Consider the following 17,038-nt stretch of genomic DNA (forward strand, 5'->3'; position numbering starts at 1 on the left):
CTAACAAATAAGAGACTTTAGTATATGAAAAATTAAAGACAGATGTTTTAATTAGCCACAGGAAACCCTAAAAATGCATGAACACAGCTACTCAAAAAAACCACAAGAATGTTTTGCTATATTGTTCTCTCCAAATACTTTAGATGTTAAAGTTGTCCATCACTGCCCACAGCATCTGCTGAAAATGGAAGCAAGCATTATCAGTAGGCTCCCTGTGCTTGTAGTTGGCCTTAAAACAATTAAAGAGAATATGTGGTTCTGATGCATTTAGACTGCGTCATATCACTGGCAACTACATAAGTAGCATCACACAAACATTCTTCCAAGAAGTCAAAACATTCCAACTGGATCCAAGTTTAAATGTATTATGACGCTCAACAGTGAACTGCTGCAGTATGACATTCATGTGGCCTGAAAACTTCTAAAAACTGGTTAGACAGAAAAAATTATTATAGTCCTTGCTTTGTAAAAGAAGGCCCAAGTTACAAGCACAACAGGTCCCAATCTTACTCTCAGGACATTCATATCTTCCATTAGGTATATAAAATAGAGCTTTATGCACCAATGGGGAGAGGTTCCAGTGTAAAAATGGTGCTTCTGAAGCTCAATGCTCTGTGGTTTATAACAGTTGTCTTTAGCACTAACTTTTAGCACCTATGTTAACATCTAAATAAAATATTCTGGATAACCAGTTAAGGTACCAATACTTGGAAAGCATTCAAAATTTAAAGCCTGATCAAGAAAACTCATTGGAAGGAATGAAACCCATCATCATAAAAAACAAATTAAATCACATACAGCCCACTTACACAAATGCAACCAACTTATTCAACCATCCCTGTCATCATTGCCCTGGTGCTCTTCCTTCTGGAACAGCTGGCTCACTCAGTGTTGCAGTTGATGACAAACAAAATTCAAGTTAAGTGACAGGCTGCCTCAGTCTCAGATCACTAGAATGACCAATATTAAAAGTAAACTGTGTGGACTGAGGAGGCGCACATAAGTGACAGCAAAAGCATACCAGGTTTCACTGCTATTAGTCTTCAGTTATAGAAGTCACTAACAAAATAAAAATAAAAATAACCACAAATGTTATTTATTTGGACCCAAATATAAAACCTACATCTCTTTCTAATTCATCAAGTTTAGTTGCATAAAATGTAGCTCTTCAAGTCTTAATTCCATACAGTTTCTGTATGTCCACTGGACTAAGGATCCTCAGAGGGACATGGCTACAAGCCTAATCACAGTACAGATAAAGTAACAGTAAAATATCCTTTGGCATAGAATCGAAGTCAGAAAGAGACCATGAACCCTAGTCCAAGGTGATTTTATTTTATTTTTTTACTAGCATTAGTAAGCCTAAGCACTTCACCATCCCATGACAGATTAAGACTACCTAATCCTGCTTTGAAGGGTAAAAAAGTATAAAATTTCAACTGTTTTACAGATGGAATAACAGAGTCTGCACAAGTTCCACTCCTGTCAGTGCTGAAAACAGACATCAGGTCTTTAATTATAAGATCACAAACTATCTGTTCTACAGGAGCTCTGCTACATCTACTGCATGGAATGGACAGTGAATGTAGCATAGCCTTGCAAGAAGCCAAAGGACTCCTATGTTTAAGGCACTGAACTCAGTCACAGAAGAACTGAATTCTATTTCTGCCTCTGACTAATTTTTTTTTTTTTTTTTTTTAACAGAAAAGTTATATATGTGACATAGAACCAAACTACTCACCTGTCAACAATATATGTTGAAAAGGTAAGGCTTCAGAAAGAAACTGCTCAGTCTAACCACCAAGAAATACTCAACAAGTGGTCTTTACGCATATAAAAGCAATTTAAACTTTTGAGGTGGTCTGGCATGTGCACCAATTACATTCTTTTTCAAAAAATTTGCAATCACTCTTACTTTCCTCCACCCGGAAGAAAGTACGATTCCTACATTTTTGGAACCTGTCTCTAATATTTTCATTTTAAAATACAAAGTTACCTAGAAATCTAAAAGCATTAACAAAAAAGAATATACAGTGGGGAATTCATTGTTTTTGGACACTTTTCTGAAATCCTATTTGCATTCCTAAAACTCAAATACACAGTCTCTACAGTAATTCCCTCTTGGTCCAAGCCCCACGAAATGCCATGTGTCAGCCCCTTTTGTTTAGAAATGGAAGCTTACTAGATTTATAACACAAAGCTTCACAGACCGCTAATTAGAGCAGTTACAAAAAGACAACATTATAGTACACCAAACAGAAATTATTACACTGAATAGCAAATTTTTATATCTATTAAAGAGATTGTGGGCAAAAAGCAATTGCTGTAGGGTACTGAATTTGTTCTCACAGGTATTTAGATTCTCTCAGAATCATGGATTTTGTTTTTGTGTACACAGATACAAAAAAAAAGGTACTAACAAGGCTTAACTGAGACCATCATAGGGTACTATGAATCTTGACCAGTTCCAGCCAGTCCCAAACTGAGATATGCCAACTTTTTAGACCTTGGGTTTCTTTCAAGCAGGAGCTGTTTGATAGTGACTAATTCCCTCTGTTTCTATACTCTGCTAACTATGCGCATTAAGCATGACATTTTTGGAGGCAAATCAATGAAGACCTGCTGCTCCTCCACGTTTGCTACTGAAGCAGTCTCAAAGTGCATATACAGTAAAACCTCGCTAGCTCGAAATGCAAGGAACCAAAAAAATACAGCCTTTGAAATAAATAAGTTTGAAATAAATGTATTAATAGTAATTTGTATGTATGAAAATAATTATAGGTACAAACAAACTTAGTCCACCCATGTGCAGACCTTACTAACTGTTAAGAACAAAATGAGGCATTATCACGGTGACTAATTAAGCAGATATTCATGGCATGCAGCACAAGGAGTTCCTAATACAGATTAGCAGCAATGACCTACAGGTCTTTATTCTTCTGCTTACTTCAGGGGTTGTCAACCAGGGGTATGTGTACCACCAGGGGTACTTTGAAAGGTCCCAGGGAGTATGTGGGGGCAGGCAGGGATGGAGCGCCACCACCCTGTGCCGCTGCTTCACAGGAAGCAAGGAAGGGTGACAACAGGGCCACACAGACACAAAAAGGGGGCCACTGGGGATACTTATTAAAAAAGGTTGAAAACCCCTGGCTTACAGCAATCTAAGTATAAAAGTGTCCCATCCCCACCCCATCCCCCTTCACCACCCCCAATCCCACCAAACCCCCTATGGATCCGAGATCCCTGACCCTACCAATCCCCAAATCAGGACCATGACCTCCACATCTCCAACCCATTCAGGCACTCTCAGATTCCCTTGGCAGGAAGGTCCCCAGGCCCATCACATGCTGCCTGCAGCCTAGAAAAACTGCAGTTTGGCGCAATTGGGAGCTGGCCCACGAGTGCCCAAGGGGGTGGGAGCACATGAAGCAGTAGCCTGGAAAACATGCAGTTCAGCACAGGAGCATGTGGAACAGCCATGGCTCAGGACAGCAGGTGCCAGGGTGCAGGAGAGTCTGCAGAGGTAGAATGTGGGGCAGCAGCCGCAGCTATGTCAGGGATGTCGGATCCATGGGGGATTTGGTGGGATCACAGGGTGCGGTAGGACATTATCATACTTAGATTAATCTAAGCAAGAGAAAAAGGGCCCCTAGAGTCATTGCTGCTGGTCTACATTAGGAACTCCTTGTGCTACATGCCAGAAAATCTGCTTAATTTGTTCCCTGCATTTCAAATTAGCAAAGTTTTTCTGGTCTAAGGAACTAGAAAATGGCTTCAAATTTCAAAGCAGACATATTTTAAGTTATCGATGTCATAATGAGACAAAATACTACCCTTTTGGCTGGGGGGTGACAACAGCTTCAAGTTATCCAACACTTCGAACTCTCTGATATCATACTAATGAGGTTTCACTGCACAGAGTATGCTAAATGACACTTGCTAAAAAAGTAATGGCACAGGGGAAAAGCAACAGAAGATTATTAGCGTTCTTATTTATCTTTGCCAGTGCAGCATCAGAACATCTACTGAGGTCAGGGTCCTTTTGTGCCATACACATCATACAGTTGCATAACAAGATGCTCCCAAACCTAAAGATAACATGAAAAAAAGACAAAACCCTTAGGGCACAGAGGAAAATAAGCTCAGAAATATGCCAACATCACATTGCTGGGAAACAGAATCCAGGGGTGAAAATCTGACCCCACTGAAGTCTATGGGAATAGTGTCATGAACTTGAATGAAACCAGGGCTTTATCCCAGGTCTCTTCATCCTGAACTACTACTCTATCCACTGGGCCACTTTGCCTTAGAAATAACCTAAAGGGCAGCAGATCTAAGAAGTAAAAATGTACATTGAAAACCAGTGTTCCCAGGGAAAGGTACTGGACCAAATTTAGCCCTTACATAAGCAGACACAGGACCAGAATAATTTGTACTTGCTGAATTCAACTCATTGCTTGTAAATGCAGTATAACTTTACCATAATCTCACTCAGGGGATTACAGTTATGTACATCTCTATCCAGATTTTACAATTAAGTCACAAAAAAGGTTTATTTGAATTACTGTACTTGTATTTTGACATAAAAGATGCTGTCTGAAGTCAACTCACTCCCTAAAGATTTTATAAGCCAAGATAAAATAGGAGAAATGATCCACATTTATTTAGCCAAGCCTAGCAATACTTTTCATCGTTTAACCTTTTCCTAGTTTTCTTTTTTCTTCTGTTATTGAACCAGGCCTATTTTTTATTCCCCTAGCCCTACACACACACTTTTACAGGCTATTATGTTCAAAACTGGGAATCATCCATAAATTTGCAACTGCTATTGACATTACTGAAGATTTAGCTACTTCTATTTAAAGAGTTTATTATGGATTTAGAGACCTCACCGTAGTTTTGAAAACTTGGGCTTTAAGTTTTCATAAGGGTAATGACCTGTCTATAAGTCTAGTATTTTACCAACACACAGTATAAAACAAATGTCCTCTTCTTAGCTCCTTTAGAGTGCTACATTACACTCGTCACCTAATGCTGGGTTATAAAACTACATCACACAACACAAAAGGAAAAGAAAACAGCACCATTATGTCTCAACACCATTCAGCCCCCTCTATCTCCTCAGCAGACATCATGTAACAACGTATAATAAGTGACAACAGAGTATTACAAATGACAACCAAAAGCGAAGAGAACTAAGCAGCATGAAAAATAAATATGGAGGAAAAGAAAAGTGGCTAAGATCTTGGAAAATAAAGGGGGGGAGGGGAATTGCATAAATTAGGATCAAGTAAACCATATTGTAAAAATGTATTTTTGTTATTCCAAATGATTATTCATTTTCAGTCTACAATGACAATACATAGTAGGGAACAAGAACAAGAATCATAACTGTTCTTGAAAAATTCCCCGACAGTAAGGTACAAGCTATTTAAAATAAATAAATAAATAAAAATTTAAAAAAAAAAAAATCACTCCTTTCCTAGTTATTCTTCAACTAAGCATCCATTTCACATAGACTTTATTTATGCTTGCTTAGTTTTCTACACTTTCTTTAACTTAAGGTTCTCAGAGTAATATTTTTAGTTCAGTTTGTACTACTGTTTCCCTGTAAAACAAACATTGAATGATGGAAATCAGAAACTATTTTGATATTTGAAGACAATGTTTGTTAACTTTGAACATTATTTTTCACATTGATACATGTCTGTCTGATTCTGGTGAGGTTGCAAAGTGGAAGTGATGAAATGCTATATATATATATATATATATATATATATATATATAAAAAGGCCGTTCACATCATGTTCCTAGCCCAAATCGAAGCAGGAAGTACTGAATGTCTTGTAGAAAAGCCACTCCATCTAATTTGGCTGACTCATTATCCAGATAAATATCTGAATATTTAAGTAACAATCAAAAACAAGCCTCTGAAAACATTGAGATTTATCTGGGACAAAAACTTAAATTCATGCATCTATATGAATGAATACTTGAATTACCTGGATCTAACCCAGTCTAAATTATCCATTAGTATGTGTCAAACTCACCAGGGTCATTGCTTGGTTATCTAAGTATTTTGGCATGTTTAGTATTAATAAAAATTGAGTTCCCAGGGCAGGTATTGTACATTCTATGACTGAAAAATGCCCAAGCCATTGCAAGAGCTGTTGAAACTGAATACCATATTTTCTTGCATATAACATGAGGCTTTTTCACGAAAAAATCCAAATATGGGAAGTTAGGGTATACATTATAATTAAATACAGTAACAACAGTTTTTTTACTGCTTAAGCTTCTGCCAGAGGAAAGTGAAAATAAAGCAGCACATGTTGCAAGCAGGGCTCCTTAACTGTTGCCAATGGATATTCCCCTCTGCCAATACCCCCCACACTCCCAGGCTCTCAAGGAAAGATCTTTCATTTCTTTGTTCAACCTTTCAAAAAGATGGTGACTTTTGGGGGTGCATTGCGTGCAGGAGAACCTGTTACTAAAGCAACCATTACTCCAACTGTAAAGAACGTAACCATTTTACACAAGCACAAAGGTTCTCAAAAAGTTACCTTTCTATGGTGCTAAACTTGCATCTTCTAATCATGTACTAGTGTTTAAGTGTCCCAAAATTATGCATTTTATTAATTAATAAAAAAACCTTTAATTTTCTAATCCATTTCTAAACGTGGAAGTGCAGAAATCTTTGTATCATCCCATTATATGAGTCATACTGAAGCATTAAAGTACAAAAAGCATACAACATTTTTCATTCAAAATCTATTTCTTCCCTTTAAATCTGCTCTTCAAAAGCTTCAACTTTACAAGATTTATATCCTACAATTATCAAACAATTCTAGCTTTATAGTACTTTGTTTTAATTGCAAACAATGGCTTATTTAAACTTCAGGTACAAATTTTATATACAAAGTTACAGTCAAATAAAAGAAGCATTCTTTTTCCCAGGTTTGAGCAATTACATCTGTGCATTTCTTGGCATGGAGTTGAACATGGGCACGAGGGGGGAGGAGGAAAACAACAAGAAAGGTATGGAGATTGTATTTTTCTTGGATGTGTTCCAGTGCAGTCTTAATGATGGACATTTTAATTACTTTATATACATATCCTGTATGCTATCAATATTATAGAAAAAAAGTTGACAGTTTTTTCATTAACTAAATTTCTGCTGAAACACAATACAATACTTTTTCTTATGGTGAGATTCTGCTGGTCCTCTTCACATGAAGTACCATCTTTATTCTATGAGGGATAAACCAGCAAGTGAGCAACCCTATTGAAGTAGGTGCTACACATCATGAATAAGATTTACAGTCTGGCCTTATCGTGGTTACAAAATAGCAGCCCAGTTTATAAGATATGCTGCATTTATTTCCATAACTTACACCAATGTAAAGAAACAGAATTTAGCCCACAGTATTACTCTACCATACAAGCTCTCAGCAAACATCTTCCTTGAAAACAAAGGGTTGTCAAAAGCAAGTGGCCAACAAAACAGGTAACAGCATCCAAATCACCTTCAAACTGAGCAAGAGACCAGCCTTCAGAGACTGACTTTGGAGAAAACTTCAACCCATTCTGGCCAAAGTGGCAAATTAGCTTTAAAATGATTCCAAATTAGGTTGTTCCACAAATATCAACAGTAGATGCCCTCAGGAGTCCACAGCTTGATGACATGCCATGTAATAGTCACAAGCAAACAAGCAAACTGTCCACCCCAGTTTTCTAGGGGCAGCTGCATTGTTACAGTGCTCCCAAAACACTTGAGAGTAGCTGTACTTTGGACTGCTCAGGCTGTCAGGGAGTAAGAATGACCATTTGCCTATAAACAGGTTGACTGAGTCAACCACGTACACCTGTAACCCATATCGTGTGGTGGAAGGATGAAGATAAAACCTTGGCTCTGCTTCCAATTAATGAGTCAATCCAGCTGGCACAGAATAACTGGCTGCTCACCTATTTCCAACAGGAAAATAGCACTGCCAGGGAAGAAAGTAGAAATTGTGCCTCTCCGACATACCATTCTTTGCCGACATTGCTTCAAGACTATTGACCAACACACCCCTTTCACTTTTTCATTTTTAAAGTCTGATCGTTCTATAAAAGGGCACATTGCTGTAAGCTTTTAGCATCAGGAGTCAGAAAACACCAATACTTATCAGTCACCACCACTGAGTTAATAATGACTCAGTGTCAGCACTCTCTGTACCTCCTTGCTACTGGAAGTTTATGTTGAATCCTATGTTTGTCATTTCAGTAGCTGTCATTGGCTTAATACTGGATTTACAATGCAAGAAGCATTTGACAAGGTCCTACAGAAAGGGTTATGAAAGAAGCTAAATAGTCACAGCGTGAGAAACAAGGTGCTATAATAGATCAAAAATTGGCTAAGTGGCCAAAAGGAAGAGTAGGATTAAATAATCAATTTTTATCAATCAAAAAGTTAGCAGCATAATGCTTAAAGTTTCTGTACTAATGATCTAGAAAGGGAGAATGATACCGAGGTAACAAAATTTGCATATGACACTTATTTAGGTAAGCTGCAATTAAGGAGCCCTGTAAGGAATGCCAGACACCCAAACAACCTAAGTGAATGAGAACCAAAATAGAAAACAAAATACTATGTTAACAAATACAGTGCCATGTACATTGGACACAAACATTTACAGTTCCCACACACATCCCATCTTTTTTTTTAATCAAGCGTATCAATTTAAGAACAATGCCTATGAAGACCTCAGCTCAGTGTGCACGTGCAGTTAGATAAAACCTAAAATGCATAAGGAATGGGGTGCTGAATGATACAGAATACAGCATAATGCATTATGCAGGCTCTCTTGGAATACAAATGTGCAGTACTGGACATGCCACCCCAAAAAGGCAATTGCTGAGGATTCAGGGAAACAAATAGAAATGGCCAAGGGCCTAGGACAGGGGTGGGCAAAATGCAGCCTGCCAGGCCATTCTATCTGGCCCGTGGGGCCCCTAAAAAATTTAGAAAATGAATATCATCTGTCCTGGGCTGCCTGTCATGGTGCCCTCGATGGCTTGTCAAAATTCAGTAAGCGGCCCTCCGCCCAAAATAATTGCCTGCCCCTGGCCTAGGAAGTCTTATAATTAGTCTGAAAAAGATGAGGACTTCATTTTGAGGACAGGGAGAAGTGCAGAAGCAGAAGACAGATGAGAAGGTATGAGAAAATGATGAAAGACAGAGACTTCTTTTCTCCCCATCTAAAACAAAAGAATAAAATGGAGAAACAATGAAAATAAAAGGTGGGAAATTCAAAATAGATCAAAGAAAAATGTTTACATAATATGTATTTTAACTGTGAAACATTAATACAGGAACTTCAGGCCAAGAACTTAATACAATTATAAAGGGATTGAATAGTTAGACAGTTACTAAGGCTACCCATGGAGCCTTATAATTATGGAATTATGCTAATTAGTCAACTTGGTAAGATGCATCAAAATTTGTCTCTTGGAGCTTGAGCCAATTTCTAATCATTAAGGTTCAGGAACAGACCTAACGATGTAGCAGAAAACCCTGTCTATGGGAAGGTTCTTACATCTTTCTCTAAATCATCTCAAGCTGGCCACTGTCAAAGATAGAATAATAGACTGGAGTCCTTTGCATCTCATCCTGCCTGGCAACACCAATGCTCCAAACTAACTTGCACCAGTCCCATCTTTGGTGCAGGTAACATCCCACACCAAGCCAACCTGGAAAGAACTACCAAGTAAATAGTAGAGATGACGAATCGAGGCTCTATGAACTCGCCTGTTTTTCCAGTTCTCACTCATTCCCCTTTCTTCCCTCTCAGCATTCCAGAAGAGCTGTGGAATGGGCATGGGCATGGGCAGATACAGGATTCTGTAAAGGACTGGCACTGCCCCCAGCTTCTCCCACACCCCTCACCACGCAGAATTCTCCCACAGCAGGAACAGTAGTGTGGGACTTTTTAAGTCCGCCAAAGAAGTAAGAATCTTCCTTTCCTCCTGTCAGTCTCCACTCCCTCCCTGTGCTCAGTGGCATGACCCTCCCCCTCCACTCACCCCCTGGCTGCCACTGCTGTCCCTCACTGTCCTGGGTGGGTGGGGAGGCTCCACAGCATCTCTTGCTCCACTACAGCCAGGCTCTACAAGGAATCAGTATCAGCTAGGAACAGCAGCAACAGCAGTAAGTGAGTTCCCATTCCTTGTGCCTACTCTCAGGCTAGCAAGGAACACTCAGGGAGAATGGACAGAGGAAGAAGCTGCCTGCCACTGATGCTGCTGTCTCCAGCTGAGCCCGGCATCCACAAAGCCCAGTTGGAGGAGGCCAGGAGTGGTTCTGGAGCCTACCCCTAAACCCCTGCTGCAAGGCAGTCAGGGATAGTGGCAGCAACAAAAGGGGAAGGAGGTAATAAGATGTGCCAAAGAGAGAAAAGGCATGGCGGGGGGCTTCTTACTTCCTTCTGGGACTTAAATGCCCATGACTGCTGCTCCTGTGGCATCAACTGACAGGGGGGTGGCATCTATTCCACTGCACTCTCTGGATCTGCCCTGATGTTAGGGGCTGCTGTCCCCTAGCCCTGTGACACATCAAACGGTAGCCTATTTAATGGCACAGGAGTGTACCCTATGGCCTTTGGTCCTGCAATGAAGGTATATGTAGTGGGCTACAATCTCACCATTAACCTGCAAGTCCTCATGGCAGAGACTGATCTGTTACTATGCAACAGTACAGTACCTAGCAAAGTGGAGTGTCAGTTCTGCCTGGGTTCTTTAGACAGTCATGTGATATATAATAAACATCTAATTATAAAAACTAACCTGAATAAGTGTACCAAAAGAACAGGACAGTCTCAGATATAAGACCGAGGTAGATTGATTCTCACAACAAACCTGAGATCTGATTTGTTTGCAGGTTTTCCTTCGATCTTTATTTGACTTCTGAATTATTATTATCTGACCCAGTTACTATAGAACTACATACTTAGGGAGAACAGATGATTGGTAAGACAAGTTTGAGCACACTCTTAATTCTACATCCAGTACATATTTGATGGAATCTAATATAAGATCTGTAAAGGCTACAGAGCATTTTCTCCACATGCAAATTATTATAGCAAGACTTGTGAGCCTGGCTTTAAGTAATTTATATAACTGAAGTTATTTTAAGAACACCACACTTGGCACTAGGAAGTGTACAAAATTCCTCAAGAATTTTTTCAGTACTGTTGTATACTGGTACAGACTTTTCAACCTTTTTCGCCTCATGGGAACAGAGTTAAAAGATAGATCGGCAAAGATTTATTTTCCAAGAGAACTAATACCCTGGCTAAAGGTTTAGATAAAAATCAATATTCTTTCATTAAAAACACCTTTGTACACTCTAGAGATCGCTCAAAGGAGCCAGAAACCTTTCCTTCCTACTAAGGAAAACAAAGAACTCATAACTCTTCTGACATACCCTACACTTAGATATACATGTCAGGAGCTGCAAAAAAAATGCGTCTGAGGATTATCTGATTGAGATTTGCAAGCACTAACTCAAAGCACATGGTACTTGAAGTATCTATGAGCCCAAGCCTGAAAACACACAAGCAGCAGAGCAGTTTTATTCATTTAAACAAACAGACCTTATGACTTATGTTATCCATACATACTACAGATTAGGGCCCTCATTTAGGCTAATTCTGTACATAGTGTAAGTACACTATTACTTGGAGGCAGAAGTAGAAGATTGGATTCCATACAAAAAAGAAAGCTACCAGTTCCTTAGCTAGCGGCACTGCTGCCTCTTAGGGAATCACTCATACTAGCCTCCCAACAGTGTCAGGCCTGCCTCCTTAGCTCTTCTTCACAAGGGTAAAATTCTGCAACATGCCCATTGTTACAGCACAACCTAGGTTATAACCTATGGCAGCCAACTGTGACAATGTACTAGTAGTCAGCAGGTCCCAAAAGGATCTGGACCCTACAAGAGCCTGTTAGAGAAGCTGATGAAAATGATTTAAAAAAAAAAGCCTACAAACATTCTTTCACGCAAACATTAAAAAGTACATGATTCCAAACTACTTAAAAAGAAGACCTACAAACATCATTCCCTAGCCTCTGGTAGGCCTCCTCTTTATCCATAGCTCAAATAAGTTAATTTATTTTCCGAGTTAGCTAAAACAGCTAGCAGCATCCTTCCTTCCCTTTGTGTCAGGCTACAAAGGCTCACACTATGAGCAGCATCTCCCAACTAGACACACCGTTATCTGGGGGTCTTTTGAGGTTTAGAAATCCCCTTTGGTCCCAGGGCTTCTGAACTGAAAAGATTAGGCTATTGTCCCATAGACGAAACCACACAAGTGACTTCTTCCACTAGTGACTCAACCATCTTTATCCTATCCGATCTAAAGTGTGCCTGAGGCTCTATCCACTTTACTACTGTTTTGTTTAAAGTGGGTTTCCCCCATGTACAGCATCCTCTGATTTAACCCTAGGCTTGCACATTATTTATGAACCATAACCAAACACAAAAGCTTATGAAAAAAGCGTAAGAATATTTCCTAGGCTGATATAAAATTGCTGAAATGCTCTCTGACTGGATAATGGAATAGCATCCAAAGTGATAATTTATCTGCAAACTATTTTTCTCGCAATAGGACAGAAGGGTAACAGCACTGATGAAACTGTATACATACATACATAAACGTCATAAAATTTATACCACACCTATTCTTCTATTTCCGTTCTTCATCCCCTCATCTTCAATTGCTAAATCAAAAAACTGCCACCTGAGAACCAAGAAAAATGTATTGCCTAGAAATGGAAATGCAGAACAGCAAATAGGGGATTATAGTGACAGTCTAACAAACATGCCTATTTGGAAAGAGTAGAAGTGGGATTTATAAAAGGAAACCAGAGAAAATCCTCTATCTAAATCACTTCCCTTAAACAGTCTGACTTCTCAGCCCTGGGAAACTTATTCCTCTGCTGCTTCCCGCTTTATCTATAATTTGAATTAGAATTTGCCACATTCTACAATAATTATTTCAGACTACAGCTTGCAGCTCTAGGAATTTCATAAATAAATCAGTAGGATACAAGTCAACACCCAGGCCTTCAAGTTGATTCCCTCTAGTGATCAGAAAAAGTCACAGATTTTTAAACAATAAACGACTGGTTGCTTAAGACCATTTATAGCTATGTAAAATGTACCCATTCCTCTAACAAATTCAACATTAGGCAGGGCTGTGATGAAATTGTTAAACCTTTCAATACAACATCCCTAGCTCCATTAGACTGGCCAAATCCAGTACTGACCTCCCTATCTTCTAGTTTAAACTACACTTAGCACAGGTGCTTATCCATTTATTACGTGCTGAAGTAGAGAATGGAGGTACACTGATATAAATCGGTGCCATATCGGATCGGCACCACTAAAAGGAAAATTAACATTAGCAGCTATTGGCTTTTTTTGGCCAGTGTAGCCAATAATGTACCAATAAATAAAATGTCTTCTGGCCAGGACCCCAGATGCCACATGCGTGCATGCAGCTGTAGTATACACATGGACAGGAGTGCAGCCAGGCAGCATGGAGAGCAGTGCCCTACAGGTAAGTCCGTGGAGGGGAAGGGTTATGGGGATGTGGCACAGCCAAGCACACAGCTCCTGGGGCAAAGGCACCAGGGCAGAAAGTCCTGAGATCACAGCAAGCAGCCCACCACCATGGTTCCGTCCCACTCCCCACCCCAGCCCCAGGGCCCCTACCTGGACAACACCCTCAGCCTGAGCTCTAGCCCCTGCCCTTACTGCGGGGGTCTTGATCTGTGCCCTCCCCCCCATGCCTCTTCCCCTCCACAGACTTATCTGCAGGTACCTGCTCCCCACATTGCCTAGCTGCATTCCTATAACTTGGTTATCTGATCACTATCAATTGACATGCCTGGTAAATAACTGACTATTGGTATCAGTGAAGAAAATCTATCAGTCCACCCCTAAGAGACCATGGAATCGCAAAGAGATTACAAGAAATCAGCATCTACATTTCCACAGAACAACTTGCCTTTCCTGCTTTTACTAAGGACTAAATCAACAAGGGACTTTAGACACAGAGATTCTGAGCATTGTAGTACCTAAAGATTAGGTGTCTAGCTCCTAGAATGGTTCAGCACATCAAAACGGTATTCACTGAGCCAGCATGCTGAGCAGGCAGCTGCCTCAGCTAGCCATTAGGAAACACTAGCTAGGAAAAAGATGAGTCTGAAATCCCACCTTTCTGGGACACTTAGGCACATACGTCAAAACAGCCTAGAACTCTTCCTGGACTTACGTTACTAAGGGGTTTCTTTAAAAATAAACAGGTCATTCTGCTCTTTTAAAATGGCAATGATGGTCACCCTAGGCCAGGGGTGGGCAAAACGTGGCCCGTGGGCCAGATGCAGCTCACCAGGCCATTCTATCTGGCCTGGAGGGCCCCTAAAAAAATTTAGTCTCAATGGGTTGCCTCAATGGCTTGCAAAAACTCAGTAAGCGGCCCTCTGCCTAAAATAATTGCCCGCCCCCTGCCCTAGACCCAGAAATTAGGAAACTTAGTAGACTGATGTCCCTCCCTAGAGAATGACAAACCCAACAGGCTACAGGTTGGTTTAGGTAATGGCACTCTTCCTCTTTCTGAAGATATGCCACTACAGAAAAGCATTCAATGTTTGTTAGGTCAGAGAGAGGATGCATTTTATAGACATTAGGGGCTGGAAGGGACCTTGTGAGATCATCGAGTTCAGGCCCTTTCCAGGGGCAGAAAGTCTGCAAGGATCAAATGATCCCATTGTAGCCCGATGAATAAGCCACTCACCTGGAAAGGGACAAGCCTGGATTTCAGTCCCAGAACTGTTTCTACATTTATCTGATCTCTTATCAAATATAACATAATATTAAAAAAGTCTTATGGGCATAAATAAGAACCCAAACCCCACTTCCTTTGTTGGCTTACAGCAGTGGTTCTCAATCTTTTTAGATTCAGGGCACATCTCCATAAGTGTATTGAATTCAGCGGCACCCTGGTTGAGAACCAGTGTTATGCTGCCTCAGCTTACCTCGGTGGTTCTCAACCAGAGTACTACTGCTAGTGGAACCAGGTGAAACTTCCTCCTGCGCCTTAGGCAGAGTCAGACCAAAGAGGGCTGTGGCAAAAGTACATGCTCCTACCTGCACAAGGGTTTCCAGAAGGATGAAAACAAGGTCGGAGTGAGAAGGGCTGCAACAGGACTGGCCACTCCTGCCTGCTTTAGGCTTATCATATAACCCTAATTTTGGCAGGAGTGTGTGCTCTTGTTGCAGCTGTTCTCAGTCTGGCTTGGTACAAGACACACAGGGCAGTTCTACCTAGTTGTAGCTGCAGCGCCCACACTATGACAACCCTGAAAGGCTCTTGAGCCACCCTGGTGGAGAACCACTTGCCTAGAGACTCATGATTAGGGGCTTACTCACATTACAAAAAACAGCAGTTTCTGCAATTTGCATGAAGACACAGGAGTGGAGGTACAGGGAGAGGGAGACTTACTAAAAATAAAATGCTGCCTCCCCAGTGGGAGCCAAGGGCTGCTGTGACCCAGCCTTGCAGGGGATGGAAACTGCTGGCATGATGGCAGCCACTCCCTCTGCTGCCGATTGGCTGAGAGGGCTGTCTCGTGTGCAGCCCTGCCCCTCTCTGCCAATCAGTGTTAAGGGGTGGGGCCACATGAAGGACAATCCTCTCATCCAAATAGCAGCAAGGGGCATAGCCTCCCGGACCGGGAAGTGGGGGCAGGGAGAAGACACCATGATAAGCCCATGAAAATGGTGGCCAGTGCTGCAATCAGCCAGCAAAAATTGCCCATCTGCTGCCTCAGTTTGGGTACTTGTGGATGCTCACTCTTGAATTCTCTGCTGAGTAGTCACTTAGCTTCAACAGGAAGGATGAGGAGTGCCCTCAGCCAGCCTGTACTATATCTTAGTGGTCAGGGAACATTCCTGAAAGGTTGGAAGTGGGGACTCGCACCCCTCAGGCTGATGAAAAATAACTGACCCCAAGGTTTCCCGTGTTCAGTGCGAGTGCTCTCAACATTCGGCTATTGCATAAAAGGGACCTGATGCTCCTGGGCATGTTTTTGAATGAAAGTAGGTGTAGCGACTGTGCTTTCTGAGGAGTCTGATCACATCAGCATGTTATGCATGCTCAGATCTTCCCCATGGAATCGAACCCCCCAGGAGACATGCAAAAGGAATGCCTAGCATGAGGATCTTCCTCAGGTACAAACATATAGTAAGTGCCAAGCTGATCAAGTCTACCAAAGTGACAGCCATTCTAGACATATACATAGCACAATCCTAAGCAATCAGGGAATTTTACTGGTCAAAGTGTAGGCACCTATAGATTTCAACACATCCACAGGATTAGGGACTTTGAGGATGACATTTCTGGACATGGGTACCTACACCGCACTTTAGATATCCTAGTCCTTCTGTGGACAAAGGCTGAAGTGCCTTATACAGTGACTGAGGGTTTCAAAGAAAGACTATTTTTTTGTATAATGTATATCTGGATCAACACTGACCCAATTTTAAGGGTAAGTTAAAAATAGCTGGGGGGGGTGTTGTTTTTTTTCAAACCAAGCATTGGTTTCTCCCCTTAGTACTTTTTCTTCCTATGTAGTGGCAGTTTTTATAAAAGGAGCCTGCTTTAATTAATTAATTTACTAAACTTAGTAGTTTACCTAAACCCATGGCCAGATAGCTAAATAATGTCTTGCACTGTTCAACTAATTCAATTCAACACTAGCAAAATGAGGTTGTATAACATAAAGATGCATACACACTTCATATAAAATACTGAAAATTAAGAACTAAAATTATGTATTTTTGCATCACTATCATCTCTACTAAAGTTTACAGAAGTGGAGGCAACATGGAATAATATATTACAACTATTATTCATATAAATGTCTAAATTACTGACTTGGGGAAATACCAGTTATATACTTGTCTTTAAACTCTGTTCAGTTAATTATACTT

This window comes from Crocodylus siamensis, chromosome 2, assembly GCF_052110815.1.
Source record: "Crocodylus siamensis isolate JL-2025a chromosome 2, ASM5211081v1, whole genome shotgun sequence".
In the NCBI taxonomy this organism is placed as follows: Eukaryota; Metazoa; Chordata; order Crocodylia; family Crocodylidae; genus Crocodylus; species Crocodylus siamensis.